General features: G+C 42.8%; 1 long non-coding RNA gene across 1 annotated transcript; it reads right to left on the bottom strand.

The window, feature by feature from the left end:
- Positions 1 to 1489: 1489 nt before the first annotated feature.
- Positions 1490 to 3640, bottom strand: LOC139018098 (uncharacterized). Its single transcript, XR_011472895.1, has 2 exons — positions 2593 to 3640; positions 1490 to 1990 (listed from the first exon to the last, which is right to left on the bottom strand). It is a non-coding gene; the product is annotated as an uncharacterized lncRNA (long non-coding RNA).
- Between the last annotated feature and the right edge of the window lie 6854 nt (positions 3641 to 10494).

Consider the following 10494-nt stretch of genomic DNA (forward strand, 5'->3'; position numbering starts at 1 on the left):
CAGGTTGAGTAACTGATACACTCTGCGGCTTTTTCTTGGAAGAGGAGTTAGGGACACAGCTATCAGTCCTGTTCTGTCCTTTCAAGATCAAGGTACAAATTGCTCAAAGGTGAGATAAAGGTGGACTTCCTTTTGGAAAATTACTAACTCCTTTTCCTAGCTGCATGCAAAGGGAAAAGTGAGTAAAGAGTCATTATAATAACAGAGGAAGGGAATGTGTAAGATGATTCAGAACTGGTTCTAAAAGAACAGAGGACACCAGAGAGTCATAGGGTGCATTGAGGTAACTGAGCCATGGCTCTCAGGAGAGAATAAATTCCCTCTTCTTGGACCTCTAAGAGGCAAGTATCCACATGGGGACTGTTAGGTCAAAGGGAAGCCCAGGAGCGGATGCATGTCATCACAAGGCAGGTGGTGATGGAGATAATGGACCCTCCCTGGAATTCCTAACAGGTCAGAGTGCCAGACAGATGCTGGCTCCTTCCTGGAATCTGTGACAACACCCACAGGCGAGAACTTCCTCAGCTCATGCCCCCCCTCCCCTGCCCCTCACTAAACAGCTGTATAAAAGAAAGTGCCTCCCTCCCTGTTGGCACGAATTCACTGGCCCTGCCTTTGGGGCTTGTGGGTCTCAACCAGGAACGCAGATTAAACCTTCTCTTTTCCTCCTTTCTGATTGACTCCACTCTCTTGGTTTTCCTGCGTCATGAACCTTACAGGGACTACAGAGATGGGCAGCAATCTGGTCATCCAGGCTCTTTCATCAGGCTGGCCAAAGGCTGGTCATTTATCAGGAAGGTTGTGAAAGTGAGGAAGGTTGTGAAAGGTTGTGAAACTGGTCTTGCAAGGTGTGTCTGGCCATAGAAACTGTGAGCGATGCACTGCCCTGAGCGGGGGAGGGTTGTTATGCTGGAGGGACCATAGGATGTGGCCTGACACCTGGGGGCCTTCCTGCAGGGCCACAAAGGGGGCAGGGGGCATATCTGCAAGACAAAGACCCCAGCGGGATATATATAGACAGGCTCTCTGCATGTTTCTTCACTCTGATTTGGAAATTATTCCAGGAAACCACTAGTTAATAAACAGGGTCCCTCCCTTTCTCTAGGAAGCATGCTTGGTATTTCTTTGCTCTTCTGTAACAAAGGCTTCCCAGAAGTTACCAAGACAAGAGTAAAGGATCAGCATTCAGGGAAGGGGCATCAGTTGTCATGTCCTGTATCAAACGTGGCAAGAAAACGCCCCTGAAGCAGCCCAAGAATCCAGCCAAGGAGATGGGTGAGGAAGGTAAGGCGTTACAATAGCAAGAGAGGAGCAGACAGCAAAGGCCAAGGGGAAAGCCACCGTCCTCCCTCCCTTTCCCCCGCCAGACACACACACACACACACACACACACACACACACACAAACATGTTAGGTTTAATGTAATGTTTAATCTGAGATTTAAGATTTAATCTGACCAAAGCCAATAAATTGACCAAGACAAGCAGGGTAAGAGCGAAATATCGCATTTATTGGAAGCTCGCGGGTGAGGTCCCACAGTCTGGGGGTGCAGGCCGGGGGAGTCACACCCGCCTATGCCTGGCAGAGATTATTTATGCTGCTGTTGGACCAATCAGGTTTATCTGAGGTAGCTTGTGGCGGGTGATTGATGAGCAGGAAGTTGGTACAGCTGCACCCTGGCCATCTTGAGAAGTCTCCGGTGGTTATTTATTGGCCATCAGCACAACAGGATGCTCTGGTGGGTCCCAGGATAGCAGCTATTGTCCAGCAAGATGTGGCTCGGCGCTTTTGGGTTGTTTTGTCCAACTCAGCTGGTGGGATCAGGAAAGACCCTATTTTCCCAGCCCCAGACCTTACAAAACACACTTATGAAATGAAGGAATCTGGCCAGAAATGAGCTGTTCCTTGTGCCTGAGGAAATGGTGATCTTAAATTCCATTCCTGTTTTAACATCTGGATTCCTTATGATAATATCTGTTGCCACATACAGCTGAAAGAAGAAGTATTTTATGTGAGCTTATTGTACATTTAAGAATAAAGGTTTGTAAAAATAAATAAATAAGTAAATAAATAAATAAATAATGCTAATTTAACAAAAGAGTAAGAGGACCAGCTTCAAGAGGGTCTGATCCCTGGCAGAGCCCCTAAGAGCCTGCCCCTCCCACATGCCTCTTGATAAGGGCTCTCACTCCTACTGGACTCACCAGGAGCTTGGGCTCTATGAAGAGGGAGAACAGGGCTCCATCTAACAGGTTTCCTGGAGAACAGGAGAGAGGGATTTTTCTGTCTGGGATAAGGAGTATTCTGGTTCACCTTGGAAAGGTAGAAAGTCAAGACTACAGAATAGGGAGAAGCTGAGGTAACAGCCTGGAGAAATAATGGTCCCTCCAAGAAAGAAATAAGACTCTGCTCTTTTAAACAGCCCTTCTCTAAAGATCACTCTTCCCCCTGACTCAGTGTTTCTCTTTTCTGACACCTCAGCAGAGACAGTCAGCAGAGCAGCTTCAGAATCACAATTTAAGACACCAAACACAGTCAGTCTGCTCCCCCAAAGCCTCCTGTCCTTTGTCCCCAGAAATTGCCCCCACTTACTTTCAGGAAATATAGAGGAGTCTTAATTCAATGGAGGAGATCTGCTGTAAGTCTGGTCAGTATTCACTCACCAAGCCAGCGACCAGCTCTCCACAGAGGAGTTCCCTCACAGAAGCGGAGTGAGAAATGAAAGTTAAGTTCATAGGAGTGGAAAATAAACAAAGGAAGCAAAACAGAAACTTAAGAACAATAACAATGGGAGGTTACCACATAGGACACTTAGGGAAATCAATGCTTCAGCATGTTTTATGTTTTCATCCATTTTGCAGATTATTCTAGCAAGAATATTCAAATAAGAAGAATGTAAAATCTAATGTAATGATACACTCTACAGCCTTCCTAAATGCTTAGTAATTTCAATTTAATTCTATACCTGCTAGTTAAGCTTATCCTATTTTCACGTCCTGAACTACTTACTAGGGATAAAATCATGATCCAGAAATCTGGGTACCTGCCCTTCATAATGCAGAGTATGATGGGAAGATAACCAGTGATAGAGTTCTGATAGTTTGAGCTGAATGGTAGTATCTGTCCTTAGAATTTTAGGAAAACATGTTCTTTTTAAATAGCAGCTACTAAGAGCTGGTATTTAGAAATTTTTTTAACCTATTAAGAAATTTTTTCCACAACACCATTGAATCTGATCTAGCCCTTCAGTTAACTACCAGTTTTTGTTTCTGACCTAGAAACAAAAGCCTTCCAGACATAATGTGGTACAGCTGTGGCAGTGACATGTTACCAGCAACTGGGAGGTGGGAAGAGGATGGAGGTTAACACATGGTGCTCTTCAAGGGGAGTCTTTCTCTGGGAAACACTCACACCTCTATAAGTGTTCATTTTCACCACTTCTTTGGGAAACACTTGGACCTTTTTGCACCATCAATCAAAAGAAGAACTGAAAATATATCCAAATAAAAATAAAATTTAAAGGTACAATGTATGCATTGTATAGCACTATAATAAAAATAGAATGGCAATAAAATAAAAATAAGTATAATTTTTTAAAAGCATAACTGAAACATTTCTACTTCCTCTAGATATTTTTGTACCCTATTATCAATCTTTGAAAACATGTTTCAGATGCTGTAGCTGTAAGTTGGTGGAAGCTTCAGACAAGACTGCAGAGCTGGTGCCGAAACCTGAAAGGTCCCAGGTTCGATTCTGGTCAAGGGCATGTGCCTGGGTTGCGGGCACATCCCCAGTGGGGGGTGTGCAGGAGGCGGCTGGTCGATGTTTCTCTCTCGTCGATGTTTCGGACTCTCTATCCCTCTCCCTTCCTCTCTGTAAAAAATCAATAAAATATATTTTAAAAAAAAAAAAAAAGACTGCAGAGCTGGGCAATCTTCACAGGAGACATGGGGGCCATCTGAAATGTTGATGTCTTTTTAATGAAAGCACAGGCATTTTAGTATTGTTTATAACTATAGTTGAGTAAGGTAACCTTGCCTTAAAACTCTTCTTGATTCACATATGTCTATGAGGCAGGAGCTGCAATTTGTATAGGTGTGCTTGGTGAGCCATATTGACAGTTCCCATTTCATGGGTATGAATGAATTCATTTCTAACAACACATAAACTCATGATGGTTTGCAAGTGCAATGATTAGTGTGTAAATTTTACACACAGTGCATTCTGAGACCTTGAAATTTTTTTTCTTTATCATTGTTGCAGATAAGCTGCCAGGTGGCACCAGAGAATTAATCAGCTGGGCTCTCAGAGGATATTCAGAAAAGTAACCTTTAATTGCAGATGCATTAGTGCCATGACTCATGGGAGGCAGTCTCCAAATTCTAAGTGAGGAATATGGATAAAGCTTTCCCTTCATACCCCTTAGTTCCTTTGTCCCCCAAATATGGATCAGGTTTCCAGACTTTTCTCGGGCTTTGTAACCCCCCATGAGTTGGGATGGGGGAAGTGAGATTATACTCAGACGCCTGTCTGCATCAGCACTGCCAATCCCCTAAAGGGGTTGTATATGGTTCATGGTTTATGGCCTCTGTAAAATGGTACTATTTTGGGAAACAGGTTCTGTAAGGCAGGACAGGCATCACAAATAAGAATGAGGTTTATCAGCAAGCAAGAGTGTGCATCAGAATGCAGGTTACTGGCACAGATTTAGATAGCTGGCCCTGCCCCCCCACCAATGTCTTATTTTCCCCTTCATCATCACATCCTATCTAATAAAAGAGTAATATGCAAATTGACCATCATTCCAACAACAAGATGGCCGCCCCCATGTGGTCCAAGGTGGCCCCCACAAGATGGCTGGAAAGGGAGGGCAGTTGGAGGCGATCAGGCCTGCAGGGGAGGTCAGTTAGGGGTGACCAGGCCTGCAGGGGAGGGCAATTAGGGGCAATTGAGCTGGCAGGGGAGCAGTTAGGCATCAATCAGGCTGGCAGGGGAGTAGTTAGGGGGTGATCAGGCTGGCAGGCAGAAGCAGTTAGGGGCAATCAGGCAGGCAGGCAGGTAAGCAGTTGGGAGCCAGCAGTCCTGGATTGTGAGAGGGCAGTTGGACATTCCTCAAGAGGTCTCAGATTGGAGAGGGTGCAGGCTAGGCTGAGGGACACACACACACACACACACACACACACACACACACCCATGCAGGAATTTTGTGTCCTGGGCCTCTAGTAATAGTGTAATTGAGTATTCCTTTTCATCCAGCCTTGCATCCCAAAACAATTAAATTAATGAAAGCAGGAAGGGACCTTCTTTATGTTATTTCTTATTGTGTCAGATTTGTTACAAACCATTGGTATATAGGGAATGATATTTAAATAGAAAGACATACAGTTATATTGCTATGGATATAATTTTAATTACATTGAACATGCTAATGATAATCATGTTTCTGTTCTATTGTTGGTGTTGCTGTCAACATAACTGCTGTGTTCATAAATCAAGCCCATCTGGTGTTGCTCAGTGGTTGAGCATCGACCCAGGAACCAGGAGGTCACCAGTTTGATTCCAGGTAAGGGCCCATGCCTGGGTTGTGCGCTTAATTCCCAGTATGGGGTGAGCAGAATGCAGTGGATCATTGATGTTTCTCTCTCATTGATGCTTCTATCTCTCTATACCTCTTCTTTCCTTTTTCTCTAAAAATTATTAAAAACATATTTAAAAATCAATAAATCAAAAGGATATTGTTAGCATTTATGTGAACTCTTTTGACAAATTTTAACCAACAATTCTCACATTCTGTTTTGTTACTAAGATGTATTCAGATACCTACCACAATGTCTGTTTTCTACATACACCACCACACTCTAACCACATTACTTCCTGTGCCCTGTGCTATTTTCAGTCCCGAAACAGTTAAAAATCATAGATCCGAAGTCAGAGAACTTTTTTCCAACAGGAGATGTGGGGACTAAAGGGAACACAGAGCCCTGAGGAGAATGTATTATTCCCTGGGCCTCAGAACTTAATATGCTGGGATGTGGACCACAGCACCATGCTTAGTTCTGGAGATGGACGTTAAGTGATGGGAGAAGGAGCATGGGTCATTCTGGTTTCCTATTGGCCTGGCAAGTTCTGTTTTCCTCACTGGTGTCTCTCCACATTAAATTTAATGTCTCAGAGGAAGTTCCCGGGAGACCAGCACCACTCCCCCAGCCCTCCCAGCCCCTCTTGGGCTTCTGACTTCCTCAAACATTTTCCTGATTAATATTCTTATAATCTCTTCACAGACAAGCTCAAAGACATTAGGCCTCACTTGTAGCTATTATCTTCAAATTGTAGATTGGTCCCAGGCTTTATAGCTCTAAGCAGCCCTCCCTCAACCTACTCATAAAATGTATACCATATGTTGTGGTTTGAGTTTTTAAAGAAAGGGATTTCTTGGGAGCTAAAAGGTGAGATCTGATAAATATCCAGCTTTCATACCCCTTATTAACAAAAAGATTTTGGTCTTCTCATTGCAAGCTCGGCACCTCATAAAACATCTCACACAGGGTCTAAAGTGAACACAGTAGTTCTCTGGGGCTTAGGATATGGGCTCAGATCAGAGATTCAAAGGGAGGCAAGAGTAAAATGATGAATATGGGGTTGTGGGAGGCACACATCCTACCCTGTCCATGTGCACTCCACATAAAAAACTCCATGTGGAATCCATCTCGGAGAACCAAGATGGCAGCATAGGTAAACACCAGAGATTGTTGCCTCAAACAACCACTTCAAAAATACAACTAAAAGACGGAACGGACATCACCCAGAACCACAGGAAGGCTGGCTGAGGAGAGATTCTTCAACTAGAAGGAAAGAGAACAGCATACTAAGGCTCAGAAGAGGCGCAGTGTGGAAAATACAAAGGTACGGAGGTGCATGGGGAGTTGGCTGGTGGCTGAGGGCGCGGTTGTCGTTTTCAATCAGGAGGGAGTCTCAGTCTCTGAGCTCCAGATCCGGGCAAGTATCTAGGGACTCAGACTCAAACGGGAGAAGCGGGATTGTCTGGCATCAGTCAGAACGTGAGGGCAGCTTTCTCTCCGAGGTTTGCAGCGGTTGCTGGGGTTCTGAGAAGCAGAGCCTCTGGGAACGCAACTGAGAGCAGCCATAACTGCTCCCTCCACCCGCCCTGTTGATCTCCTGCGACCCGACCTGCCCAAGCCCTGCGCAGAGCCATTTGCCGGATAGCCTCAGGCAAAGGCTAGATTAGCACCTCTCCAGAGGACAGAAGTTTTCCCACTACAGACACAGCTGATTCTCACAGCCAGTCGGCCTGGTGGTCAAATCCCTCTAGTATTAACTACAACAATCAAGGCTTAACTAGAACAAGACTGCGCACAAAGACCACAAGGGGGTGCACCAAGAAAGCATAAAAAATGCGGAGACAAAAAAACATGACAGAAATGGAGGATATAGAGCTAAAAAACGCCCTTTTGAGGGCTTTCAATAATTTGCTAGAAACTGCCGATAAACTTGATGAGAGCCTCAAGAAATCTAATGAGACCGTCTATGTTGTGATAAAGAACCAACTAGAAATTAAGCATACACTGACTGAAATAAAGAATATTATACAGACACCCAACAGCAGACCAGAGGAGCGCAAGAATCAAGTCAAAGATTTGAAATGCGAAGAAGCAAAAAGCACCCAACTGGAAAAGCAAAATGAAAAAAGAATCCAAAAATACGAAGATAGTGTAAGAAGCCTCTGGGACAGTTTCAAACGCACCAAGATCAGAATTATAGGGGTACCAGAAGATGAGAGAGAGCAAGATATTGAAAACCTATTTGAAGAAATAATGACAGAAAACTTCCCCCACCTGGTGAAAGAAATGGACTTACAGGTCCAAGAAGCACAGAGAACCCCAACCAAAAGGAATCCAAAGAGGACCACACCAAGACACATCATCATTAAAATGCCAAGAGCAAAAGACAAAGAGAAAATATTAAAAGCAGCAAGAGAAAGAGACTCAATTACCTACAAGGGAATACCCATACGACTGTCAGCTGATTTCTCAACAGAAACTTTGCAGGCCAGAAGGGAATGGCAAGAAATATTCAAAGTGATAAATACCAAGAACCTACAACCAAGAGTACTTTATCTAGCAAAGCTATCATTCAGAATTGAAGGTCAGATAAAGAGCTTCACAGATAAGGAAAAGCTAAAGGAGTTCATCACCACTAAACCAGTATTATATGAAATGCTGAAAGGTATCCTTTAAGAAGAGGAAGAAGAAGAAAAAGGTAAAGATACAAATTATGAACAACAAATACGCATCTATCAACAAGTGAATCTAAAAATCAAGTGAATAAATAATCTGATGAACAGTATGAACTGATGATTATAATGAATCAGGGAAATAGAAAGCGAATGGACTGACTATTCTTGGGGGGGAAAGGGGAGTGGGAGATGCGGGAAGAGACTGGACAAAAATCGTGCACCTATGGATGAGGATAGTTGGTGGGGAGTGATGGCAGAGGGTGGGGCAGGAACTGGGAGGAAGGGAGTTATGGGGGGAAAAAAAGAGGAACAAATGTAATCTGAACAATAAAGATTTAATAAAAAAAAAAAAACTCCATGTGTGGAGTCCTCCACTCCTCTTCAACTGTCAAGAAGTTTTGTAGATAAAATATAGACCTCACCAAAAATTACTCTACTGTATATCTCTGCATTTACCACCAGACCCCAAATCATCCTGTTCTCTTTTATCCACCATGAGAATGGAAAGAGGGACAAACACTTGAAAAAAAATATCTGGCTGTTTGTTATGGCATAAGATACATTGACCTAAAAACCAGTAAATCTACATATACTACTTAATCATGAGCAAGAAATTGTCTGTATTGCAGAAGACTGGACTGGGATCCCACCAAGGCCTGCATGAACATTCACTGCAAATTCAACTCCCTGCCCTTTGACTGCAGGGAGCGGAGGAAGAACAGGCTTGTCTTCAGTCCTGGGGACTGCCCTAGTCTGTCAGCCCACTGGAGAGTGAGGCCAATAAGGAGAAAACAATAAAAAAAAAAGTGTGCCTGGTCTCTCTCTCTCCCTCTCTCTCTCTCTCTCTTCCTCTCTCTCTTTCTCCTTCTGTGTGTGTGTGTGTGTGTGTGTATGTGTGTGTGTTTTCACCAGAGGCAGATCTTAAGCAGTCTTGACAGTCCTGTCAAAAACCTGAAAAATGTGGTATCTAAGCATCCGGTCTTTTTTTCCTTGTAACTAGGGACTTCATTCTGAATCGGAGGACCAGAATTCCAATAACTGAAAATTCCCGGAGTTGATTTGTCAATAATTGAGAAGTATTGTTAGTATGGCATAGCCCTAGGCATCATAGCAACGGAGAGTAAGGAAGGCAGAGGTCAAAGGTAAAATTTAGATCAATTTACACACACACACACACACACACACACACACACACACACAAAGACACACACTGTAATATCCAACTTTCAATCCCTTGTTACATCAAAGATAATCCAGGGTGAGGAATTTAGATATCCCTGTGGCCATGCAGAGATGAGTGCAGATAATAATTGACAAGAGAGCCCTTTTAATTGATTAGTTAATTCATTAATGTATTTATTTTAACTTTTACTTCTTTGAGGACAGATTTGGGAATAAAAATTCCAAAGACAAGAGCATGGTGTGAATATTCATTGCCTAAATCATGCACCTGCTATCTCTTTGGAGAACTGGCTTTTCTCTTGTTCCTCGAAAATTTGAACCTCACTGCAAAAGTAAGGCTGAACTGGGCAACAAAACACTGTTAAGAAATCCCACAATTGCACTTAAATCATTTCTGTGAATCATAACTTTTTTTATTAAAGATTTTAATGTTGACATTGTTGCAGATAGACATCCCCCTGTAACCTCCTTTTTCCCACATTAACCTTCCCCCACACCTGGTCCCTTGGTCTTCACAAGTCTATTGTCCATGTCCATGGGGTATGCATATGTGTTCTTTAGCTAACACCCTTCCCTTCTTTATCCAGTCACCCCTCACCCACCTCCCCTCAGATACTGCCCAGTCTGTTCCTTGTTTCTGGTTCCATTTTGTTCATTGATTATCTTGTTCTTTGGATTTCACAATTCTTTCATCAAGTGATTTTTATTTCTTAAATTAAAGCAAGAATAGTAAAGTTGAAAGAAAACTAATATGTATTCTTAAAATCATTTATTTCAGTCACAGTGAGGGGTAAACAAAAATGGATCAACAGTATACTTGATGACTAATTATGTGCTGGCCAGGAAAGAAATTATTGAAAATATTCTATGGTTTAATTTTCACAATAATACATCAGGTAAATTTCATATTATTTTATAAATGTGAAACTGAATTGTGTACAATTTAGACTATTTGATCAAGGCTAATATGCGGTAACACCAGACTTATAATAAAATTTTCACTCATACACACAGTCTTGTCTAACACTGGCAGAGCTGGAGTATTCTAGACAGCAGCA

This window comes from Myotis yumanensis, unplaced genomic scaffold (assembly GCF_028538775.1).
Source record: "Myotis yumanensis isolate MYYU_CA2020_CCGP unplaced genomic scaffold, mMyoYum1.0.hap1 SCAF_10, whole genome shotgun sequence".
NCBI lineage: Eukaryota > Metazoa > Chordata > Mammalia > Chiroptera > Vespertilionidae > Myotis > Myotis yumanensis.